Genomic DNA, 27,240 nt, shown 5'->3' with positions numbered 1-27,240 from the left:
TTTTTATTTATCTTTTTCTTAATGTGACAATACTGTGTGTGATTAAGTGTGTGAGCATGTGTTTTCATCAGTCCCTGGTGAAATGCATATGGTCTTCCCACACACCGCCCACGCCTCTTCCAGACTCCCTGCTGTTTACACCCTGTTCTTGCCCCCGTTGCTGCATCGCATACGCTGAAGGCTTTCGGTGTGTTTTCGATGTATGTGTTCGCAGTATGTGCAGTGCGTGTGTGTGTGTGCGTGCAAGAGCAGGTGTTTTTGTAAGAGAAGAAAAGAGATTTTTAAAAAAAAAAACAACAACAACGGGGGGGATGCAAATGTATTATGGAAATTAGGTGAGCAAGTGTGACCACATGCTCAGAGAAGCAGGTATAAATGGGCTTTATTATCAGAACCTTAACTAGGAAGAGTGAGATTTGTAAAAAAAATTAAAAGAGAAGTCAATCCTTTTGTAGCCCTATGCTGCACAAGCTGCATGTACACCACAATGGATGAGAGAAAAAGGACTGCCACTCTGATGCATCTATTATAGTTGCTTCCCATTATTTGGTGCTTGACCCCAATAAAAAAAAGAAGAACAAAAAAAGAGATTAGCGTCCTAATTTGAATGAAAAAATTTTTTTTCACACCAAACCTCCTTAATTAGTAACCTTGGCAACAAACTTCCACTAGGTAAAACGTTCTGTCAGGTAACCACAGTTCTTGTAGGTTAACAGGATAGTTTCCTCTTTTTTTGTTTTAACTGAAGGTAGGTATACATAAAGAGAATAATAAAGCTTGTGACATAGATTCAAGAGGAATAAGTTAATGATTTGGCTCAGAATCAAAAATAACCAATCAGCTGCTCTTTGACACCTTAGGGAAACATTTGCATCCTTTGCCTCCACTTATGCGATATAATTGGAATAAAAGACTAAATATATATTTAAATGTTTGATTGGTTTCAAAATGTGGGGTTAAAAACTACCGACAAACATACTCCAACTGTGGCTTAGTGATTAAGCCAATGCCAGTCTTTGCATGTATATGTTTGAACTCCAATTTTGGCTTCCACCAATTACGAAAGAACGGGCAAAGCTAACTAGTTATAGTGCTTAATAATCACATTTAGTAAAAAAAAAAAAAATGCATTTAGGCATGTAGACATGGTCAACACAACCTAATGAAGATTATTTAAGTGGATTGTGGTAGCATCCACTGTTTCTGTGAGTGTTTTCATGCAGTCTACAAAGCAGCCAATGAGATGAAGAAGGGGGAAAAAAAACTCAAAATAGAAAGGAAGACCAACAACACTAATTTTAAAGAGACGATTCCTGTATTCTGTACACTCACCTGTACTCCACGGATACAGTTATATAAGGTAAACATGGGGGGCTATAAAGGACATAAATAATGGCAAATGTAGGAGAAACACAGTGATGTTGATTTTGTGGTTATCTGTGTTTGGCAGAACAGCAAGCAGGTGTGTGTCCATATATTTGCAACAGATGTTCATTCTGTCTATACATGGTTGTGCGCTCTCACATACTACCTCCATTCACCTTTATGTCTCTGCATGTACTTCGTAAATGTATGCAGACACTTGTGTGTATGTGTGTGTGTGTTGTCACAGTGTGGTGCAGACCAATTAAAACAAGGAGATTGATGACCAGGGGCTCTGAGTAGCAGCAGCGGCTGTAGCAGTAGCAGACAGCTGCTTCCTGCAGACAACAGGAAATGAGATGGCCCTGTTTAGCTGACGGTGCCAAACAGCAAACACCACAGAGCCTCAAAGACAAATCACCACCTTACTGCTGCTACAGGCCTCTTCTACCGTTTTGTTACAGCATGCTCTCTAAATATAGATGTATGCCACAAGATGCTTCTTCATGTAGGGCATGAGTGAATTTGGGTTTATGAGTAACGTGAGGTAATTAGAGTTAATTGTGCAGTCACCTCTATAATAAGAGAAAAAATGTACTATTGTTATGGTAAATTACCGTTTAGCTGACGGTAATAGCATTTTAATGTAATTAAGGTCTACTTAACAGCCACATCTATTTTTCTTTAATTTTAAATTTAGAATTAAGTAAGTGCCTTTCTAGCAAGGGCTCAAACCTGTCCACTGGTGTTTTGTTACTATTCACTACAGGGTTTTGACAAGTTTGACAAGTTTGGGTTTTTTTTTTTTTTTGGTTTGGTTTTTTATTTTTTTGGTAAAGGTTGTCATGTACATGCTTTTAATAGAAATGGCTGTCTCTGCTGTCTGTTTAGTGATGGACAGATTTAGAGTCTTTGGAGTCTTTAGTGCAAGTTTAACAATATAAATGTCCCCAACCACTAGTAATCATAAAAGACCTGAAACAACATCCATGCATAAAGGCTTTGTATTGCAGTCTGATTTTCCAAAGCTACCAGTGGAACACAAAACACATCTCCCATTTACATTTAATGGAAGCTAACTGTTGCTTTTTTCCCTTTATCTGCAATCCCGTGAATGGAGGAGGGCTGTGGGAAGCAAGGGGAAGTTCAGCTGTCTCGCATGCTTCATTGAGCAATTAAGACCACTGAGAGGTAAATATCTCTGAATGTCACAATAGGAGGCTCCTAGGCCCAAATTATGCCTTTTTAACCCCCAGTGTACAATGCCGATGAATAGAGACAGCGAGGCAGGTGATGGCACAGAGGCGTGTTCGTGTATGGCCCCATCAAATGGCTATTTTCTTAAGAACAAATACCAATTGCAATTTCAGACACACATAAACACACACTATTCTCTAGACAGATAGGCAGGTGCAGATAAACACTGTATCTGCTTTGATTGTACCCTGCTCAGTGCTTAAGTATTTTAAGAGTTCACCTCCCTCTTATAAAAACAAGACTGATTAACAAGCAGAGCTCTAAATGGACTCCCACAGGGGGAAGGGGACTGTTTTATTAAAGTAAGCTAGGAAGTAAAAAAACAAAGCTGACAGAGTATAATACAGACACCGATAATTGAGTATAACAAAAAGTATAGACAGGCATTCACTTTATGGCTATCGTTATATTGGTTTTTGGAGAAATCACCATATTTAGACGAGAGGGTGGAGTGCTAAATTATGAGCTACTAGACTATTTTGTCAAATAATTCTACCAATTAAAAACCACCTGTGACTTTAACCTGTCTTTTAAAGTGGGCAATAATTATGCAAGCTGAGAATTATTATTTTTTTTAATTATAAAATAAATAAATAATTTTTTTTTTAAAATAACGTGCAGCTCGTGTAAAGGCAGAAATTACCTATTGAGACCAAACTGCTTTTTACACAGGGATGTAAACTTTGTTTAGTTCTGTTGTGAAGCTGGGCGATATGCCACAGCAGTTTGTGGGGATTGACTCGCTTTAGCAGCCAGCCTTAGGTGGCTATTCAAGGAACCACAGCTTTTGGCACTTACAAGCTGGTTTCATTTTCCAGCCCTGGAGTCTGCTGCTTGGCAAAAACTGAAAGACTTCAGGTTAAACTGTAAAGAGTGTTGGACCCAATTAAAGGTGGTATTCACACTGTTTGAACAGTCTTAGCAGAAAACTAGCAAACAGGAAAATGCATACTATATGTTAGTAGTGAGCACATGTGAAGACAGATGGAGGGAGGCTTATCTGAGCCAGTCATATCCTAATTCATACGTTCTGCCTTTGGTGAAAGTCATAGCATACCAAGCTTTAGCTCTTGCTTTTTAAGTTGTGAAGTGGTCAGAAAGCAAAGAATAAAGTGGACTGAATGAGCATTATGCCCATCTTCTCTGACCTTCGCAAACGCTGGCACGCCTATACACTCGCACATCATAATCTTTTCTAATCAGAAGTGATGGCGAGGTATATACATCTGAGCCAATGAAGGACACTCATGGTTCAGTGAATGACTCAGCAAGACTGAAATGGCAACTATCCCTGCGAGAGCAAAGTGCGAAGGCACTTTTCAATTCGCCTGAAAAAGTACTAAGAAAAACACTTAACCTCCACACAACACACAAAGGGCTAGCAAGCAAGGATTGACATGAGGAGTCTATTTTGGCCCAAAGAGGAGAGTGAATGAAAGCTGCCCTGAAGAGAGTAGGCAAGTTGAGGTCAAAAGGATTGCTTTGAGGAGATGGCAATGGCTTCAATATTTTTTTTCAAAGATACAATTGCCACGGGTTAAGAAAGACAATTTAGTTGACTTACAAATAAAAAACTGTCTTCATCTTACATTCCCATTTCAGTACGTCACTTTATCATGTATTTCCTTCTACTGCCCAGCTAACACAGTACACTAGCACTTCGCAGTATCACAGATGCTTAGAGAGTGATGCAGTCCTTCAAAAAAACTGTTGCTTGGTGAGCCACTTCACATCACATTTTCTTATGATAAAAAAAACACTCAATATTTATCACCTCTTCTCCTTACTGTATGCCCTTATCTTATCTCCCACCTTTCATTTCACTCCTTTTTCTCCCCCCTACTGTCATTTCTGGCCTCGTATCCCCTGTAACACTTCAGACTCTTCCCATTCACTCATCTCTCTCTTACCCGCTCTACCCTAATTCCCCCACCTCTCTCTATTTTTACCACTCTATTGCGGTTATCTCTCTGTGGCACTGTTTCAATACTTCCCCCTTGCCACACCTTTCCTCCATATCTCGTCTCCCTCTCTCTCTCTTTTAGACTTCAATTCCATTTAGACCTTTATGTTAGCGTAGGACTTCCCATCCTGTTGCATCCACGTAGTAAATTGAAATGGTTCTGGCGGCTCTATAGAAGCCTGATTGAATTTAAAAAGAGAAAGTACCATAAAGAGAACTAGTGGTGAGAGGTCTGTAATACACTCAGGGCTTCCCAAGCTATGACAGTGTTGACAGGGGGAAGGGAGAGGGAAGAAGGAGGCACCAGAGGTGAAGATCAGTGGGATGGTGAGAGGTAAGAAAAAAGAAAAGAAAGGGTAAGAGGGCGGAATGACTGAAAATGTTGAAAAAAAAAAAAAAAAAAAAGTCTTGAAACCAGCCTATTACCCATCACATGCAAGCCGATACACAGAAACACAAAAACCTTCATAAGCCCTTGATAGTGACACCTCACAGAAATGCCTCAATCACGGTTTGCATGGCCTGGAGGGAGTGAGGTGACAGGTCTCATATTGGAGAAGGCCAACAAAATGCAATTCCAGGAAGTCAGCTCTAGGGCTGTGTGTCTGTCATACGTACAGCTCTGATAATACTCCCACACATCACATTACACCGCCAAAATAGCCACCTCTCAGCGTACAGGGCATTCACATTCACCACACTGAAAGAAAAGTGACAGACACACACATCACACACACATGCAGCTGGTTTGTGTATATATTACTGCTAGGAAAAATATGATGTTACAGGCTAAATTATTCATTGATCCTTTCATAGCCTTTTCAAGCCTTCTCTTTGTAATGTCATGTCTTGGCCTGTGTGTTAGTGTGTGTCTACTTGAAAGGGCTCTCATGGGATAGACACAACCTCAACCTTGAGCTAGAACTGACCTTTAACTTTGTGTGTTTCACTCTGAAAAAATGACAGGTGTGTGGGTAATATGTATGAGTTGTGAGTATTTATGCACATGGCCATATTGGTAATAGAGAATCATTCTATAAAATATCAGGATGACCCCCCAAAAGAAGAGGTGAAGGAAAGAGCAGAGGTGGAAAAAAAAGAAGGAAACAGTGACATCTTGGTGGGTACATTTCACAGCAGATCAGAGTTATAAATGAACTAGGATGGCAACTAACTACAGCTGATCTAAATTATTAAATATAATGCATCCATGAAGCATATACCCTTACAAATAGAAGTAAAAAAAAATGTAGGATAAACCTAAAATATTAGGATGCAGTGAGAAAAGGTGGGTTTTTAGCTTGAGGCAGAGGTTGACCAGAGACTCTGCTTCTGACTTCAGGGAGACCTCATTCCACCACTTTATGACAGAAAAAAGATGTACAACTGTAGGGTCCTTAGAGCCCTACAGTCAAAGACTAATACGGTAGGAATACAGTTTATGAGCTGTGGAGTTACTTTAAAGTTAACTTGAATGGTCACATTGAGCTAATGAATTCAAAGACTCAAGCAACCCTAGGTAAAGAATAGCTGTAGGGCCATTTAAGCAGCTCCACATTGCTGATATCAAAAATACTGCATGGAGTTAGTTTGGGTTTAGGTCGATATAGATGCCAATACAAGATTATTTATGCACTACATCCCCCATACATTGGTTAATACCGAATATCTTAAAAGGTTGGCTTAAACAAGAAGGGAAACAACCACAGAAAAATTAGCTACAAAGAGAAAGGAGCATTAAAAATGATGAAATATAAATAAAAATGATTCAGATGGGAAGCACAAACACTGGCCTCAGTCTTTTTTTCTATACTTGGTTTCACTCCAGTCCTTTGTCCACTTATAGTTCTGTTTTCCACAAGAGTAGAAATTAGACATTTGTAGTTACATCATTTATTTATGGAACTGCCAAGAAGATGGAGCAGAAAGAAACAACATTCAAAGATGCCAACATGGTTATAACCAATGCAGTGATTACACTAAACTAGAGCCTTAACTGAACTAAGCCTTGTTGTGCTTATTTTGGAAAGTGGACTACGTGATCCTTAAAGGCTGACACATCAGAAACAGCATGTTACTACTGTACTTAATTGCTATGCAATTTATCTTTGGTTTTAAAAAGCATGAGAAAATCGCAGCTGCACAAAGCTACTGAGGATCATAAACTGCGTTACATCTAAGTGGTCCCTGTTTTCACCAGTTATCAGCACTTTAACAAAATGCAGACACTGACTCATCCCAATTATTTGTTGTTATGAAACACTGACAACTGCAATCTGCTAAAAAAATCATATGCATTTGCTGCTTCCATGCACACCACAGAGGTATGTAAGCATCCTGTGTAGTGCCTGTAATGAAACTCCTCATCAAGACTGTCAGTGTCACTTCACATGTATGTTGTCATCTCATTTCCATCAAATGAACTGGATTCTGCAGTAAAGCTGTTGGGAAAGCTGTTGCAGTTTGTAGGAAATAAAAGTCAGGTTTATTCAAGGTCAGCTGCAAACTGCTTTGGGCCAAAAAACCTGCAGTTACTATCTATATTTTAGATAGCACACTAAATACTGTATATCGGTATAACAAATATTTCTCTGACATGGTTGTGAAGGCCGACTCTATTTTTTCACAACATTGCTTCAGTTCACTGAGACTTCCAGATACAGCTTTCTTCAGGCCCTACCACAGCATTTTAATCAAGTTGCAGTCTGGACCTTCACTGGACTGCACTTGCAGCACCTTGACTCTTTTCTTTTTCAGCCATTCCATCGTAGGTTTGTTGCTGTGCTTGGGATCGTTGTCCTGCTTCATGACCCAATTTGGGCCAAGCTTACAGTGGGGCAAAAAAGTATTTAGTCAGCCACCGATTGTGCAAGTGCCCCCACTTAAAATGATGACAGAGGTCAGTAATTTGCACCAGAGGTACACTTCAACTGTGAGAGGCAGAATGTGAAAAAAAAATCCATGAATTCACATGGTAGGATTTGTAAAGAATTTATTCGTAAATTAGGGTGGAAAATAAGTATTTGGTCACCTCAAACAAGGAAAATCTCTGGCTCTCACAGACCTGTAACGTCTTCTGTAAGAAACTTTTCTGTCCCCCACTCGTTACCTGTATGAATGGCACCTGTTTGAACTCATCATCTGTATAAAAGACACCTGTCCACAGCCTCAAACAGTCAGACTCCAAACTCCGCCATGGCCAAGACCAAAGAGCTTTCGAAGGACACCAGGAAAAGTATTGTAGACCTGCACCAGACTGGGAAGAGTGAATCTACAATAGGCAAGCAGCTTGGTGTGAAAAAATCAACTGTGGGAGCAATCATCAGAAAATGGAAGACATACAAGACCACTGATAATCTCCCTCGATCTGGGGCTCCACGCAAGATCTCATCCCGTGGGGTCAAAATGATCATGAGAACGGTGAGCAAAGATCCCAGAACCACACGGGGGGACCTGGTGAATGACCTGCAGAGAGCTGGGACCAAAGTAACAAAGGTCACCATCAGTAACACACTACAACGGCAGGGAATCAAATCCCGCAGTGCCAGACGTGTTCCGCTGCTGAAGCCAGTGCATGTCCAGGCCCGTCTGAAGTTTGCCAGAGAGCACATGGATGATACAGCAGAGGATTGGGAGAATGTCATGTGGTCAGATGAAACCAAAGTAGAACTTTTTGGTATAAACTCAACTCGTCGTGTTTGGAGGAAGAAAAATACTGAGTTGCATCCCAAGAACACCATACCTACTGTGAAGCATGGGGGTGGAAACATCATGCTATGGGGCTGTTTTTCTGCCAAGGGGACAGGACGACTGATCCGTGTTAAGGACAGAATGAATGGGGCCATGTATCGTGAGATTTTGAGCCAAAACCTCCTTCCATCAGTGAGAACTTTGAAGATGAAACGAGGCTGGGTCTTCCAACATGACAATGATCCAAAACACACCGCCCGGGCAACAAAGGAGTGGCTCCGTAAGAAGCATTTGAAAGTCCTGGAGTGGCCTAGCCAGTCTCCAGACCTCAACCCCATAGAAAATCTGTGGCGGGAGTTGAAAGTCCGTGTTGCTCGGCGACAGCCCCAAAACATCACTGCTCTCGAGAAGATCTGCATGGAGGAATGGGCCAAAATACCAGCTACTGTGTGTGCAAACCTGGTAAAAACCTATAGTAAACGTTTGACCTCTGTTATTGCCAACAAAGGTTATGTTACAAAGTATTGAGTTGTATTTATGTTATTGACCAAATACTTATTTTCCACCCTGATTTACGAATAAATTCTTTACAAATCCTACCATGTGGATTCATGGATTTTTTTTTCCACATTCTGTCTCTCACAGTTGAAGTGTACCTCTGGTGCAAATTACTGACCTCTGTCATCATTTTAGGTGGGGGGAACTTGCACAATCAGTGGCTGACTAAATACTTTTTTGCCCCACTGTAAGCTGTCAGACAGACGGCCTCACATTTGACTTAATGACCTCAAGGCACAAAACAAGCCGCTCAACTCACAAACACGTTCTTTTACAAGGTTTGTGTCATGTGACAACAGTTTCTCGCTATGCTGAGCAAAGCACAGCATTTGTCCCTTCTAGGGAGCACTTGCATGTGTCACAGCCAGGTGTGATGTACATTTGCATGACGAATAGAAATGCAGACTGACAAGCACATATAGTAGAAGTGAATACCATGAGTACAGGGAGTGCAGAATTATTAGGCAAATGAGTATTTTGTCCACATCATCCTCTTCATGGATGTTGTCTTACTCCAAGCTGTATAGGCTCGAAAGCCTACTACCAATTAAGCATATTAGGTGATGTGCATCTCTGTAATGAGAAGGGGTGTGATCTAATGACATCAACACCTTATATCAGGTGTGCATAATTATTAGGCAACGTCCTTTCCTTTGGCAAAATGGGTCAAAAGAAGGACTTGACAGGCTCAGAAAAGTCAAAAATAGTGAGATATCTTGCAGAGGGATGCAGCAGTCTCAAAATTGCAAAGCTTCTGAAGCGTGATCATCGAACAATCAAGCGTTTCATTCAAAATAGTCAACAGGGTCGCAAGAAGCGTGTGGAAAAACCAAGGCGCAAAATAACTGCCCATGAACTGAGAAAAGTCAAGCGTGCAGCTGCCAAGATGCCACTTGCCACCAGTTTGGCCATATTTCAGAGCTGCAACATCACTGGAGTGCCCAAAAGCACAAGGTGTGCAATACTCAGAGACATGGCCAAGCTAAGAAAGGCTGAAAGACGACCACCACTGAACAAGACACACAAGCTGAAACGTCAAGACTGGGCCAAGAAATATCTCAAGACTGATTTTTCTAAGGTTTTATGGACTGATGAAATGAGAGTGAGTCTTGATGGGCCAGATGGATGGGCCCGTGGCTGGATTGATAAAGGGCAGAGAGCTCCAGTCCGACTCAGACGCCAGCAAGGTGGAGGTGGAGTACTGGTTTGGGCTGGTATCATCAAAGATGAGCTTGTGGGGCCTTTTTGGGTTGAGGATGGAGTCAAGCTCAACTCCCAGTCCTACTGCCAGTTTCTGGAAGACACCTTCTTCCAGCAGTGGTACAGGAAGAAGTCTGCATCCTTCAAGAAAAACATGATTTTCATGCAGGACAATGCTCCATCACACGCGTCCAAGTACTCCACATTGCTGCATGCAATGTTGATGGTGAACAGATCAAAACACTGACAGAATCCATGGATGGCAGGCTTTTGAGTGTCCTTGCAAAGAAAGGTGGCTTTTTTTGTCGCTGATTTGTTTTTGTTTTGTTTTTGAATGTCAGAAATGTATATTTGTGAATGTGGAGATGTTATATTGGTTTCACTGGTAAAAATAAATAATTGAAATGGGTATATATTTGTTTTTTGTTAAGTTGCCTAATAATTATGCACAGTAATAGTCACCTGCACACACAGATATCCCCCTAAAATAGCTAAAACTAAAAACAAACTAAAAACTACTTCCAAAAACATTCAGCTTTGATATTAATGAGTTTTTTGGGTTCATTGAGAACATGGTTGTTGTTCAATAATAAAATTATTCCTCAAAAATACAACTTGCCTAATAATTCTGCACTCCCTGTATAGCAGGTAGCTCATGTTGGCCCATTTGCTGCACCTAGCAGTCAGGTCAGCACATGCCGCTTCCCATGTGAAAAGCCGTTCACCTCTCCACCACCATGGTACGTGGTGCCTGCACTGATATGCTGTGTTTGGGTTTCATCAAAGATGACGCACATTATGGCTGAAGAGCTCCACTTTGATATTGTCTATCAAAAGGACCTCGTTCCAGATGTCTTTTGTTCAGATGTCAACATGTTATTTTTAGAGTAATGCTTATAAAGTATCAAGACTTCAGGTTTTGTAAGGAGAGCATTCTTTGACATCCAGCCTTTTGAGCAAACACTTCTCCCTTGTTGTCCAGGTGAACTCCTTTTAGTCATTTCCATATAAACCACAAGTTTCAAGACTGAAATGAGGTTTGAATGTTCATCCACAAATTGCAGCAGTTTGCTTTTCTTGGTAAGCACAGGTCTCTTTCTGTTATCTTCACAAGCAATAAAGGGAATTTCAATAACTATAGAAAACAAAACATGAGCCACATCTTGCTTATTTGCATTTCATGAGTGTATATGTATATTGTAGAATGTCTATTAATAGTATGAATCAGACAGGTGGTAGTGTTATCAATGTTTTCTTAGACCAACTAGACCCAATGGACTTGATTCGTCTTTTTTGCTGTGCTATCTTTCAGCTTAACGAAGGCTTTTGCCAGCATACATCCTGGAATGCTCTCATTACCTTGGTGTAGTTGCCAAGGGAGCCAGTGTGATATTCAATACTTCTGTTACCCATCCCTCCAATCTCATTTACACTTGACACCTGACATTTGCATAATGGCCTCGCTCCATCTCCTATCTAGTGAAATAAAGGGTTGAGGCAAGGTGGTTATAGAGTGTGTATGTGCTTCTATGCTCATGTTTGTTTGGTTGTGATGAGCAGATATGCCTATCAAAACTGTGCATGTGCGGATACGCGCATGAGTGTGTGTCATAGATAGGGGTTAAATGACTTCCTTCTAAATGTAGCTCATTAAGCCTGTGGAGACCTTGGCGTGCACCATATTCGCTGATTTGGGACAACTTGCGGAAATGCTGGCAGGAACATGTACATGTGCATGCTAATCAGGAATACTGTGACCTAATCAGTCAGAAACAGATATTTGGGTGTCAGGAAAATTTAGGATGAACACGTCTTTTTACCCCCCAATGTAAGCTGTTGGAGATACTGGTGGACCGCTATGAAAATGACACTACGTCAGAGCACTGCGTCATTGCGTCTGTTCATTCATAACGAAACTTTGCAAAATATTTTTCAACAGTCCACAAGGAATGGCAGAAAAAAATTAAAGTCTGATTTGACTATCACCCAATTTGTATTCATTTTAACAGCCTTGACAAGAAAATACATCACCTTAGTTCTTTAAATAAAACTGTCAGAGAATTTAAGGCTGGGTCTGTGATGACAGTATGGGGTAGTAGTTGACTCACTGGCATTTTAAAATAAAGTCTAATAATAAACGAAAAAAACTTCAAAATAAAAGCCCGTTGCCAACTAGAGGGGTTTCTGTCGATAGGAACACTAGTCATTCCCTACTTGAAGGCGGCCTGTGCAATTGGCAACAAGATGTTGGGGATGTTGCATGCCCAACCACCTGGAGACCAGTTGGTTACCACAATTACTTGCAATTGCTCACCAAATGTAAATGTAAAAAAAAAAAAAAAATTCAATGCAATTACCACACAACTACTAATTTTTTCTAGTCTCAAGAAGGTTTCCAATTTAAACTCTAGTATTATTGAGCCATAAGATAGGAAATATATCTGTGAAAGTTCTCAGTTATCCAGGTCATAATAGTCTAGAGCAGACCTTCCCAAAGTGTGGGGCGCAGTATGAAAAGGAAAAAAACAAAACGCTTGGACACTGCTATCGATCACACGACCGGCACTGGAATACGCTTAAAAAGGGTTTGTCTTTTTATTTTTTCCCAACCTGGAAGCAATATGAGACAGCTTATATGGCAGACCTTACAAAACGAAGGCGTCTAGCCTGGATAGGAGCCGTGAGACGAGCTGATATCCAGTTCGCTTCCATCTCCAGATATCTGTTGGTGTGCTCCAGACATTTCCACTCCGGTAAGTTCTATATATGTTCATATCACTCTTTATAGCTTAATAATATTATCATTGGGGCTCTCTGAGGTTATAGAAATTGCAAACAAACATAGAATTGAGTGACTGTGCAGACATACGTGCTATGTAACGATTCACTAATTCTTTCGCACAACTGTAGGGAAGCCTGCCTATGAAATGGATCAAGAAAATCCAGACTGGGTACCAACGTTACACATGGGGCACTCTGAAATCCGAACGTTAGGGTAAGGGTTAACAAGATACGTGAAGATATCGGGGGTAGGAGAGTGGCGGTAAGTCGTCTGGGTCTTTACTCCACTGCCGTATTTCATATGGGTCCACATTTGCGATGCACTCCATTTTTTTCAAGTACCACTGCTTCGCCTCTGGACGCAATGGGTGTCTATACCGTCCGTTTTCTTTTGAGCTGCTTTTAAGCGTGTTTCTTGTCGTCGTCGTTCCAACACAGTGTGTTTGTTTTGATTTGTGGACCCGGAAAATAGCGCCGCGCTCCCACAATACATTGCAGCGTGACGTCGACTCCAAAGCCCTATAGGGGGTTCATGACCACCCACGGGGACACTCCCCTAGGACTTATATCTGGGACTCTCCTCCATTTGACCTTAGAACTGAAGAAGCTTCCCGGATGAGAGGTGAAACGTCTTCAAGCAACTTAAAGAAGTCCAGATGCTTTTCTTTCCAAGCTCTTTAGAATAAGATAGGAAAGCAGCTCCAAACCCAACTGCTCCTTCCACTCTGCTTCACAGTTGGGATGTAGTAATTTTGTTGGTGTGCATTGCCTTGTTCTGTCTGAAAAAAATAATAACAACAATTTTGAACATTCCCCAAAATGTTCAATTTTTGTCACTTGTTCACAGAATATTGCCCCAAGACAACATTCAGGTGGCCTTTTGCAAACTTTTTTTGTGTGATATTTCCAGGACGCTCACTCCTTAAGAGAGTAGCAAAATTTCGTACTATTTCTCTTATTGTGGAATGATGAACACCCAGGTCTTTAGAGCTGCTGTTGAAGTTTCTTTCAGCTCTTTGTAAAATGCTTGTTTTTAAGGTCTTATAAAAGTTGTTGTGATCTGACATGGTGAGAAAGACAACTAAGTGTGTTCAGAAGACATGTTAAGTACAACTATTGAATGTTATTAATATAGCAGGACTGTGTTTGCCTGTAACTGTGACTTAGATGAATTTCACAGTGCATTTTAAAGTAGTCAGTGCATCCATTTTTCTTATAACTATTCACCACCCGCCTCCAAAAACCCATATCATGTACGAGAATTATAGATGAAGAAATTAAAATATGCAAACACAGAATATTCCTCATGATGAGACAATTCGTCTTTGCATACTTTTGCACATATTAAATAAGGAAACTGACTTTCTCATAATTTACCAATTTGTCACAAAAGCAATGCTTTACGGAGCACTCGCCACAAAAAAGAAGATCAATATAACCCCTCCATCCCCCCAACCCTTCTACCCAGAAAGCTGGTGAGCCTGAGAAGAGTGAAATGTCTTACTTAGTAAATTGCATTTTAAACCAGAGGGGAATAAATACTACAGATAAAGACTGCTCTAATGTGCTCAGATCCATTAGAAATCTCATATTCACACATAGCTGAAATCACATTACAAGACACCCTTAATGTCATTTCACAGGGTTTTTCCACCAGCATTTGCTGCCAGGGTGAGACACCAACATCAAACATAATGGATTTTTGCCTTTTTCCCTTTCCACCCCACCTCCCTTGTGTTATTCATTCCCATCTTCTCTGCTCTGTGCTATTCTGGTTCAAAAAATGGCTCAAACTTTTATTGTTATTGATGTAGGTTCTATTTTGGGTGGATGAATGAATGTACCCAAAATGACCACACACAGACAGAGAGGGTACTTTTACTGCTCATCAACCCTGGAGGAAAGCTTGTTCAGTGTTGTTACATCTCACCAATAAAGTGTTCCTATTCTTTGACTTTGCATATTCCACTCACTGACAAGAAGAAGAGCTGACGGCGAAAAGTGTGTACTAAAGACAGTTTGCACAACTTTTAAAAGCATTAACATGTAAAATAATTTTCCTAGGGAAATATTTAAAGTCATCTGAGGAAATAGCACCAGTGTCTATTAAGTTCATAACCCTGGTGTCCTAATAACCTTGTGCAAGCAGAGGAGAGGAGAAGCAGGAAGAGGCGAGAGGAGGAGATACAAACTCAATCATTCTGCCAGTTTGACTTTTCCACTGGTTGAACACTCAATGAGCACACCATGACTCCAGTATGACTGTTTGGGAATCAAACCATCACTGAAGGGGTTTACGGACAAAAGTGGAGAGATATTCACCCTCTTTTAAAAAATGTCTGTCTCTTACAGCTTAGGAAATACATAATTTCATATTTCACAATTTGAAATATATTAATATTAGGATTATGATACTGAGAAGCAAAATTAGATTTATACAGTTTGCAAATCAAATACAATGAGGAGCTAATGAACTGTGTCCAACAACTGGCTAATTTTGGCCGTTATGTGGATTGTCCAACTAATAAATTAAACCAAGCAAATATCTACAAGGACGACGAAAACACAAAGCCACGCAAAAACACAAAGCACAGCTTTTGTTAGGCTGCAGAACTTGATTTTACTCACACAAGTACAAACATTGTCCAACACTGATTATTAGCTGTGAAAGATTGTCTCTTTGAAATGCCCGCAGTGTGTTTAGCTACTGTTGGATTAGATGCAGTACTGAGTTGAGACCATCTATCTTTGAGAATAATTAACTATCCAGAAAGATGGACCAACTTATGTAACCACCAATTAGGAAATCGCAAACAATCCTTTCAGAGGGAGTTGGAGAATTTTAATGAGGTTTAATGACTTGTTGATTGGTTGCTGGGGTTTGTGTAGACTGGTACACGGGGCAGATGTGTTGGGAAGAGTTAAAAAACAAACTCCCTCGACAATCCTCCTCATTTTCATACCTTTGGTCCTCGGCGCATGCTATATCTACAGTAACAGTTGGTTTTTCTCAGTAAATGTATCTGTGTGTGATCTGTGTAGTGAGTCTAGGTATGCGTGCACATGTATGCTTATCTATAGCTCCGTTCAACAATCAACCTACCCCCCACTTCAGTACACACACACACACACGCACACGCACACGCACACACACACACACACAGGGCTACTTCAGAAGCCTGGCCCCAGACAGGGTGAGCAGATCAATCAATTACATCTCTGCTCCAGCAATCAAACAAGGTTATTATCAGGCAGCAGCTCACCGACCTGGAAAGGCCTAGCCAATCAAAGGGTGCTGTGATGTGGGGGCTGGCACTCGCTCATGTGACAGTAACACAGAATGGCAGCTCATGTTGTCAAGGGATAGAACGATGGAAAGAGGAAAGACAGACAACTGAGGCTGAATTCAAAGAGGGGAAAAAATCTGAAGAAATAGCATAGAGAACAGGAACAAAAGTATATCTGTAAATCACCCATCTCCAGCAATCTGTCTTCACCTTGACACTACTCAGAGGACAAGAGAAGATAACAACGACTGAATACAGTTCTTTATAAACACGTTTCAATTTTTAAATCGTAGTACAGAGCTATTTTTCTCCCTTTATTTGGCTAGATTATATCCTCGAAGAAAGCAAAAAATGACAAAAAAGGAGAAAAAAGAAGACGGGAGAAAAGGCGAAAAAGAGAAGAGAGGAGGATGTGGCAGAAAGCAGCACATGGTGAAAACATCTCTTCATTGTGGCTCAGTAATTCTCCTTTTGGCAGCAGCTCCCTCTGGCATTCATTCGATGAGCATTAAGGGCATTCTGTCCTCCTACTTCTGTCCTTTCAAAGCAACAGGTCTGAAGAAGCATATTAGGCTTAATTAAATTACTGTACACTCAAAAAAAAAATGGAGACTTTCATTTCATTAAATTACTGTTTGCTAACACAATACACCAAAATACACACGCTGACAAACACACAAATCTCCGAAGAATACAATCTAATCTCTTTCAAAAGCAGCCAATCAGAGACAATCAGCCACTATGGGGGGAGAGAACATAGGAGGGGATGGCATGACTGTGTGAACATCTGTGTGATTATGGCCTGGTCATCTGGACAAGCTTCAAAGGCCTATCTAGGTGTGTGTCTGTGTATCCGAGTGTGTCTAAAATAAATATATAAATGTCTGGCAGAATTTCGACGTCTAATCTGACCAGGCAACAATTCCCAGATTCCGCTATTTTTCCCCACACAGGCCTAAAACCTCGGGGGCCTTCAAAGCAGACTTCTTAAGAAGTCTACTGCTGAGTGTTCAGACAAACGAGACTCCTTTAAGCTCCGGCTGACGACTGTCTGCTTCACATGAGTCTGTTGGACAGGTTGCCCTGGGAACAAAGTCTGATTTCATTATGGGATGGATAAACACAATCAAAGAGTTTATCCACCTTCTATAGCCGGAGAAAAGACCCCCGCAACGATGGATCTAATCTCCTGCACAATATCTGGTGTCTGTGTGTGTTTGGTTGTACGTCTCATCCACAGTGTGAGCCTCTCCATGCATGCATGAGCTTGTAAGACACAAGGAGATTGAAAACTCTGCACCTGACTAGAAAGTGGCTGAAGTTGCACTTTCAGTAAGCGATAAAAACCAGCAGTATTATTTACAACACAGACTTTATCTGTGTGTGTGTGTGTGTTTGTGTGTTGCTCCAAGGAGGGGAAGAATCAAAGAGAGAGAATAATAAAGACACAGCAGTGCTGCGGACAGTGGCAGGTAGGCGCACCTGACAAATTCATAGCAAACTGACTTGGTGATCTGGAGAAATCTTCCAGCTTTTATTTGTTTAATTTTCCCACCTATTCCCCTCCTCCTCCTTATATGTATAAACATAATTGAGTCGTCATTTTATTTGATTAACTGTAGTTTCATGTTTACATTATTTTTTACTATATAGAACTCCATGGGGAGATTAGCTATAATGTATACAGTCTGAAATCAAGAGCAGATAAATTCATTAAGACACATTTTTGACTGAGTGCTAACTAATGCAATTCAATTCTGAGATTCAGTGTTGAGACACAGCGTCTTGATTTCAAAACTGGAACTTTCAAATTTAAAAAACATAAACATTGAGTTAAAGTAGTACTGCTACTAGAAAAAGAAAGAAAATGTACCAATGCATAAGCAATACTTTTGTTTTAAAATAAAAAAAAAAAGCTGCTTTTTTATTGCGTACCTCTGTGCTATGGGCATGCAACCTTACTATCAGCTTGTTGCGACAGTTGCGTTAAGAGTGCCAGCTGCCTTAGCAATCTATTAAATAATGGCAAGGTATAATAAGAACAATCAGCAAAAAAAAAGACCCACAAAAGGGCATACTAATAAATTGCACCTTTATTTATATGCTTCAGTGGCTATTATAAAGAAATAACTTAAAAGTCCTAATTATGGCAACAACAACCCAAACAAAGCCATGGGAATACAGAAACTCAATCCCAGATGCTGATTTTGACTCTATAAGTCAACTTGTGTTTCCTGATTCCAAACTATAAGTAACATATATTTATTTATTTATGTTCATTTGAGTGGTATAGTGCTTAGCACTGGAGCCTCACAGCACTGGAGCCTCACAGCAAGGTTCTCTGTTCAAATCCACCACTAGGATGGGCCCTAGAGTTCTCCCTGTGCCTATGTGGGTTCTCTCCAGGAGCTCTGGCTCAATCCCACAGTCCCAAGACATGCTTGTTAGGTTTACTGGTAAGTCTAAATTGGACATAGGTGTAAATGTGAGCCTGAATGGAAGTCTATCTCCCTGTGTTAGCCTGTGTTAGGTGACTGACTGGTGCTCTGTCCTTGGTGCTTTCAACCTCCCACCCAATGACAGCTGGGACAGGGTCTAAGCCCCCCCACATTCCATGAACTGGATAAGCAGAAGAAAACATTGGATCACAATGCACCTGAGTGTACTCAATAGAAGCACTTGATCATGTGTCACCTTCACAGTGAAAAAGAAAAAGCCATAAACGAATACATGTAGTGGCATGAAAAAGCCGCCTTCCTGATTTCCAAGTGTTTTGCATATTTGTCACACATAGATGTTTCAGATCATCAAACATATTTTAATATTAGACAAAGATAAACCAAATAAATACAAAATGCATTTTTTTAATAATTTGACTGATTAAGAGAGAAAAGTTATCCAAATCTACCTGGTTCTGTGTGAAAAACTAACTGGCCCTCTTGATAAATGATGGATTAACTGTGATTAACCACATTTTTTAGAAAGCTGAGTTCAGCTTCACTAAACACAACCAGGCCTGATTACTGGCAAACCTGCTGAATCAAGAAATATTTAAGTATAACCTGTCTGAAAAGGTGAAGCAGACTAAAAAAAAACAAAACTAAAATTGCACAAAGAAACAAATGCCATGATTTAAAGAAACACCTGAGGAACCAAGTCACTGACAACTATCCGTCTAGAAAGGGTTACAAAGCCATATCTAAGGCTTTGGCACTCCAGTTAACCACGGTGAGAGCCTTTATGCACAAATGCAGAAAACTTGGAACAGTGGTGAAGCTTCCCAGGAGTCGACATCACATCCAGGAGATCCCAAAAGACCCCAAAACAACATCCGAAGAACTGCAAGCCTCACTTGCTTCAGGTAAGGTCAGTGTTCATGACTCCACCATAAGAAAGAGACTGGGCAAAAACGGCTGCATGGCAGAGGTCCAAGACAAAAAGCACTGACCAAAAAGAACATAAAGGCTCATCTCAGTTTTGCCAGACAACGTCTTGATGATCCTCAAGACTCTTGGGAAAATACTTTCTGGGCTGACAAGACAAAATTTCAGCTTTTTGGAAGGTTTGAGGCCCGTTACATCTGGCATAAAAGTAACAAAACATTTCAGAAAAGAAACATCATAACAACAGTAAAATATGGTTGTGGTAGTGTGATGGTCTGGGGCTGTTTTGCTCCCTCAGGACCTGGAAGACCTGCTGTGGTAAATGGAACCATGAATTCTGCTGTCTACCAAAACATCCTAAAGGAAAATGTCCATCCATCTGTTTGTGACCTCAAGCTGAAACACATTTGGGTTCTGCAGTAGAACAATGATCCAAAACACCCGAGCAAGTCCACCTCTAAATAGCTTAAGAAAAACAAATTGAAGACTTTGGACTGGCCCAGACAAAGTCCTGACCTGAATCCAAATGAGATGCATTTAGAAACTGCATTTGTGTTTTCTTGTGTTATCTTTGTCTAATACTTAAATTTCTTTGATGACCTGAAATATTTAAGTGCAACAAACATACAAAAATAGGAAATCAGAAATGGGGCAAACACTTTTTCACATCACTGACTGTATTTGTTTATGTTTTGAAGGCAAGGTATGTGGCTTATTCTTTTCTGCTGTGATGATGACAACACATGAACAAGTGCTTCTCTTTTGTACACTCAGATGCATTGTGGTCCACTTGGTTAACATATTAACATAGACCTTTTGCAGGAAAACCAGCAGATGACCAACTTAGCCTTTCAGAGATAACAATGAATATTTTCTTAGATTGTGCACTCTTGAAAGCAACATGGATAACAGTGGTCGGTGCTTTTGTGACATCCAGATATCACTCTAGATGACTTCATAAGGCTGACAGAGTGAAAAAGGTGTATTTTGACAACATGCAAACACACACCCCACAAACCATACTAAGACAGAGTTACCACAAGTTAGGTAAACATCAGCTGCGTTGACTTTTAATGAATTCAAGCATCAAGCAAATGTAACCAAATCTCCTTCTTAAACACTGTTTCAATTTTGAGATATGCTCTCATAATACCCTGCCTGTCAATACCCTTGTTTCGTGCCATCTTCTCTTTTGATTTTCTCCCCATGTATCGCATATTGCCGAAGCATGACTAGGGGGTACGTGCACATACACAGCTTGAATTCAAAGCAAGCTAACATGGCACCCAGCATACATGCAGTGTGAGAGCCTTTTCAATTACTCTGCATCTCATTTATTCTTCTTCTGTCCTAAATCGTTTTATTCTCACCACTGTTTCTTTCCTCTGCTTTCTTTATCTCCATCTGTCTCTGACCTTTCCAGTATAAAATCCTCACTCCCCCTGATTCCCAGCTATGCTCTCAGTTTTTAATGGGTGTGGGTTAGAAAGCGAGAGGGAGCTATTTACTGAAGAAAATCCTCCTGAACGAGTGAGAAAAGATTAGAAAAGAGAGCAAGAGCTGGTAAAGCAGAGCAGCATGCGTATGTGTGAGTTAGACTTAAGACAAGACATTCATGCTGCATTTTAATAGCCTATGTACAGACACCCCTTTGAGGTTGACTACAGACAGCATTGTTGAAGGAAAATGTATTCTTCACCAGTAATTATGAAGCCACTGTTCAACTAAACGAAGGTTAGGGTCAAACTGCAAATTATTTTTGCCATTTTCAGGTCTGCTGCAGCGGGAATTGGCATGTTTGAAATAGGTCACGCAAGGGCAGCAACAAACAATCGCAAAATTATCTCAACAATGACTTTTTGATCAAACAACTCTTGCTGCTCAAATATGTTTTTATAAAGCTGTTCAATGCACTGTTTCATTGTCTTTAGTGGGAATGCTCTCTTTTATGGTTCCTATTAAAATGCTTAGTCGATCAACATCATTAAAAACTGCCTAGATTATAAATGCCAAAGTCATGGTTGTGAATTTGAAGAGTGCCTACTGTAGCACTATACTGACAGGCTAAGCAATAATCAAGCTTGAAATAGACATGACTAAACATTCATAACAACCTTCTACTTTTGTGGCTTCACCAATGATATCATCTTGAAGCCTTGGTATTTAATTTGGCTTATGACCGTAGAGTCTTCTTTAAACACTAAAGGATGATAAACTATCCACTGGGCCATGCTGTAGAGGATTAATTGTCCAATAAACAAAATAAAAATAGAAACAAATTATAAAATTATGATGATGTTTTAAGACTGGTGTGTGCTACTCATGCTTTCTTCAGTTGTTACAACCCGAACAATATATCAGTTAATATTAGCCATTTGACAGCATTATTGGCCAATATGTGAAAATATAAAAAGTAAAGATGAAATGGGAGAAACACCCTTCAACCATCTTATGAGCGCTGACCTCCAGAGGGGGCTCTGCAACCTCCCTGCCACAAACAGAGCAACAAGTTGATCCAAGCATAGTCGATAAGTGTGTAAACAATTAAGCCAAGTCTTCTTGTAAATTAAGTCTTTAATTCTTTAAAAAAAGACTTAATGAGGACTCTTAAATAACCACATATAACAAATGTTAGGGAAATACGTTTTGTTTATCTGTCTGAAATAAAAACAATAAATCAGTAATCATTTCAGATTTTTAAACCACTAGATATCGCTATCCTAAATATTCAATATCTGTTGGGTTCTATTAGTGGTATTAATAATATTGAAATAATATTACATTTTCTTCAGATAATTAAAAAAAAGGTACAGCAAAGTCTAATTTTGAGCTGCTTTCTTTCAGATTGTCAGTAAGAATGCAGAAAATCGAACTCTTAAAAAAAACCTTTTCTTCAACTTAATGTTTGAAAATCCAACAGTGCCTATCTCACCTAAGTCACTTGAGAAAGCCCCCAAAACTTCTTCAGACATACTCCATTTCACCTCTAAATCTTGCTCTTTCTATTTGTCTTGGTCCATGTGTGCTGCTCAGGAGGGTAGTTAATGAGAGACTGAAATTAGTGCAGAATCATGGTGTGTGTCGTTTTCACCACAGGCTACAGCGGTGGGAGGCAAGGCCCTTCTGTCCTTTTCCTGTCATCTCGCGCTCTATCCGCTCTACATTCCTTTCACCGCTTCTTCCATTGTCCTTTCCTTTCTGCTCCCCCCAAGCACTCTCTGTCAATCTCCAACCTTTTGACTCTTTTCTCTAGCTCGCACTTTCTCACCCAACTGAGGACACTTACAGTAGAACTCTGAACAGACATCAACAATTAAAAGTACTTTTAATGAGCTGATGTAGTGTGCTCACACAGTGAACTCTGTGTTCAACAGCAGTGGTCAATCTTGTACGCCTACCAGTATGACATTATTAGAAGAGCGCGGAGGATGATTTTAGGTTTCTTTATGTTTTGGTTCTGGAACCACAAAATAGCAAATAGCACACCAAGTAAAGGCCCATGCAGTCAAACACAAAGAGGCTGTAAGTCAAATCCTTAATGAGACAAACCATTTTGGAAGATAACTTAATCGTTCAGTTGAAACCCCCAAAGGTAATTCTATAGCCCCGGCTAAAAATCTATTTCGAGCTTGAGCTAGTAATGACAAAGCAGCAAGATTTAATGAAAAACTCACTTATAAAGGAAATTAGCAATGCATACGTCCATTACATTAAGCCCTTCAGCAATCAAGCTGATGTTATTGTTTCTTCAGTTCTGTCTGCTTTTCATGCTTTTAGTTATCATCATGTAAATTATGAAAAAGTTTTCTACCACAAACATGAAGGAATTGTTAAACTGTCCAGAGGGCTTTGTGGAAATGTTTCTCGATTTAACTTTGATCAACTGATTTCAGAACCCATCAGCAATTGTCTGATCATTAAGCCACTAGAGACGACAGCCACTTTTTCAGTGCTTCCAGTAGCCTGAAAGCTAGTCACTGTATGAAAACATTTAAAAAGCTAATAAAAATTGTCATCTGACAATGTGTTTGGGCAAATGCTTTTCCTCTTTTGCTCTCCAAATGGACCATTTATCTTCACGTAACCATAGCCTGCTTAAGGCGATGGGTCAGTATAAATGGATTACATGACAAATCATGAAAGTCTCTGCCTTTATCAGATTTTTCAGGCACAAGTTTTAACAGTTATTTCATAATAAAATGTGTAGAATACAGTATCAGGTAGATGCTCCAGAAATAACATGAATGCTCAAGTCAAATAGTCACCTCTCAGTGAAAACTTGTTTAAACAACCTTGTACATATTGAACACATTACAGGTAGTCATGCAGACTGAAACATAGCACACCATGTCGAGGCTTGTCCAAGCGTGGTCATCGTGTGCATGTTTAACAGGGAGAGATTAAGGGGTTGCTGAGGCTTTTCAAAATGCCAGCCTAGTCCGGACCAAGGGGTGTAAATACCACCCAAATGTCAGCAAGAGACCCCAGAAGTCAAACTAAATTGGCTGCTACATGTACAAACACTCCCTTATGCCCCATATTTGTGTGTGCATCTTTAATGACTTGCACTCTCCGCTCTGACATCGGGGTACATTGCCAGAGTTCCAAGGGCAGAACCAATCTTATTCATTCACTGACTATAAGCCCTTGTCCTGTTGAACTGTACAACAGACAGAGGAATATTCAAAAGAGGAGTGATGTTTTGACAGACTTAAGGTCAAACAAACCTCTTTCGCAAAAAATGCATTCAAATACTAAACCACACAAAACGGGCATACACTGCTTTGTCAGTCTTTTGCCTTGTCAAAACAAAAAATATTTTATTCAAAAAAATCTACACTTACTGGTCACCTTGTTTGGTATACCTTGTTAGTATTGAGTTGGACCCCCTTGTTACAGTCAGACCTGCATTCTTTGTGGCATAGATTCAACAAAGAACTGGAAATATTTATTTTGGTTCATATAGACAGGACAGCAACACAGAGCTATTAACATTTCACCACATCTCAAAGGTTCTTTAATATACTAAGATATGCTGATTGTGGAGGCCATCTAAGTACAGTCAACTCATTGTCATCTTCAAGAAACCAGTTAGGGATGAGCTGAGTTTTGTGATGTGGTGAGTTATCCAGCTGGAAGCAGCTATCAGAAGATGGCTACACCGTGGAGGACAATATTCAGGTAGACTGGTGCGCTTAAACAATGCTGAGTTGGTACTAAGGGGACCAGAGTGAGCAAAAAAACATATCCCCCACATCATTACACCAGCAGGAGCCTGAACTGTTGATACAAACAAGGTGGATCCATGCTTTCAAGTCGTTTCCACCAAATTCTCTCTCTACCATTATAAGTGGCAGCAGAAATGGTTCCAGTCTTTTATGGTCAAATTTTGGCGAGCCCATGTGAACTGTAATGTCAGTTTCCTGTTCTCAGCTGACAGGAGTGGCACCTTGTGTGGTCTTCTTCCTGCTGTAACATACGTCCCTTCAATACCTAGGTTGTAATAAGTGGTTATTTGAGTTGTTGTTACCTTCCTATCATCGTCAAGCAGTGTGGCCATTGTCCTCTCACCTCTGGCACTAACAAGGCATTTTTCCCAGAGAACAGAATATTTTCACCCTTTTATTTTTGACCCTTAAGGGGTCAAAATCACAGTAGGTCAACAGTGTAAAAAAATACCCAGACCAGCTAGCCTGGCGCCAACAACGACACCATATTTAAGTAAATCAAACATCCTGCCCATTCTGATGCTCAGTTTGAACTTCAATGGGTCATCTTGAACATGCCTACATATGCAAATACATGTTGCTGCCATATATTTAGTTTTTTAGATATTTGTTTTAATTAGCAGTTGAACGGGTGTGCCCAAAAAAAAAAAAAAAAAGAGTTCAGCAAGTATACCTACTTGCTGGTAGCGAAAAATTGAATAAATGCAAAGCACTCAGACAGACCCAAGCATAAAACTATATCTACACATGAGGTACTACCGACCTGAGATTTTATCTATCCATCTATGGAAATAACATTAATTGAATCTTTGTCACAATAAGAGAAGAAGAACCTCACATTCTGTATATTTATATTAAAATGCTTTAGAAAGCCATACTGTACACTTTGGGGCAATATTATTTTAGACACAGTGCAAATATTAGCACTAGGTAAATTAGAAAAGTCCACACAAGTTCCCTTCTGTTTAAATTCTACCCTTTCTTTGGCATGAGCCAGAATTAAGTTGTGGTAGCTATGGGACTCTTAGACCTTCCAAAATTTAGATATGCAATCTTGCTTAGTTTTGCTCAGGCTGTTACTAGATATTGAGACTAAAACTAACTCTGCAAAATGCAACACTAAGTGGAATCCGGTCATGAACTGCACTTGATATACATCTATCACAGACAAAGCTCTCACTTGGCTTTTAAAACAACTTGATAGGATGGGAATGGTGCTGAAACTCCATTTTCACAGAGAACTTCCCATTAAATCCCTAAATGGGATTATGGACATAGTATAGATAGTATATTTCTCACCAACCACATGCACACCTGGATGAGAAGTCAACCCAGACAAGTACTGTGTTATTTTGCTTTAAAAAAACAAACAAACTAATATATACCAAACTTGCCTTAAACAGGCCATGTCAACTCTGAGTTTACTCATCTTAATTTCTAATTACAAAACTCATCTTATGAAAACTTTCAAACTGTAAAATTTGCAAATTTGATGGTTCTTGGAAACTAAGATTTAAGATTTGAAAAACAAACACACAGAAACATTATAAAGTAGAGTGCTTAACTTGATTTAAGGGGTGAAAACAAAATATATCCCAACACAGAAAAACCATTTGCAATCAAACATTAAGACCCTGATGTCTCATCTCCCACGCACTGCCACTGATTTCCTGTGCTCCAAACCCCCAACTGCTTTTACCATTAAAGCTGCCACGAGTTGCATGGCTGGCTGCAGGAGGTGTAGTGATCCATCAGCGGAGTGCCAGAGCTTTGCCATTAGAAAACCATCTGCAAGCAAAAGCGCTCCATTGGCACTAGAAGTCTAGAGAGGCCAGGTTGAGGGGAGGGAGGGAGAGAAGAGAGAGCCCTGTGTTCAAGGCAGTTTGGTTTGATTGATATGAACCATTACAGACAACATGGGAGAGGTAGGCAGAGAGCTAGTCACCGTTTTATTTTTGGTCATTTGTTCAGACAAAAGCTTGGCCAGACCTAAAGTGAACAGGGACTGAAAGTCGGTGTGGGTGTGTGTACGTGTCAGAGAAAGATAAGTGTGGAAGTAAGGGACAGAGAGAGAAAATTTCAAGGCCAAAACAACAGTAAAGGGACAAAAACATACAGGAAACAACCTGGAAAGAAAAGCATTAAGGCATACATACAAACACGCATGCACTGCCACATCTTTTTGCTCTCTCGAGTGAAAGGAGCTACTTTCAATAGCATCAATCAGTCAAGCAAGAAGTATGATAACAATGAATGAACTGCAATCTAGGTTGACTACCTTAATGGGCTCATGTAATGTGACTGAAACTGTTAATTAGTACCACATTTTGTGGTTATAATATAGAGCAGGAATAGGAATAGTATATAGTAATTTGGCTTCCAGCATATTTGACTAAAGTATCAACATTAACATCTTGGGCTTTTTTAATAGATTCAGAAAAAAAAAAGTTTGCTTTTTTGTATCCACTTCTTAACATGTGTCAGAAATGTGTGACGCTTTAGAGATGTACATGAAACTTACCGAAATGTAA

At 40.0% G+C, this 27,240-nt stretch overlaps 1 protein-coding gene across 1 annotated transcript in view; it reads right to left on the bottom strand.

Moving 5' to 3' along the window:
• The window catches only part of LOC120735736 (exocyst complex component 4-like), a 131,225-nt gene that overhangs the window by 58,209 nt on the left and 45,776 nt on the right, over positions 1-27,240 (bottom strand). The window lies entirely within an intron of this gene.

This window comes from Simochromis diagramma, unplaced genomic scaffold (assembly GCF_900408965.1).
Source record: "Simochromis diagramma unplaced genomic scaffold, fSimDia1.1 OVJJ01000816.1, whole genome shotgun sequence".
In the NCBI taxonomy this organism is placed as follows: domain Eukaryota; kingdom Metazoa; phylum Chordata; class Actinopteri; order Cichliformes; family Cichlidae; genus Simochromis; species Simochromis diagramma.
The sequence above is the reverse complement of the archived record's forward strand: the minus strand, read 5'-3'. Positions and strand labels throughout refer to the sequence as shown.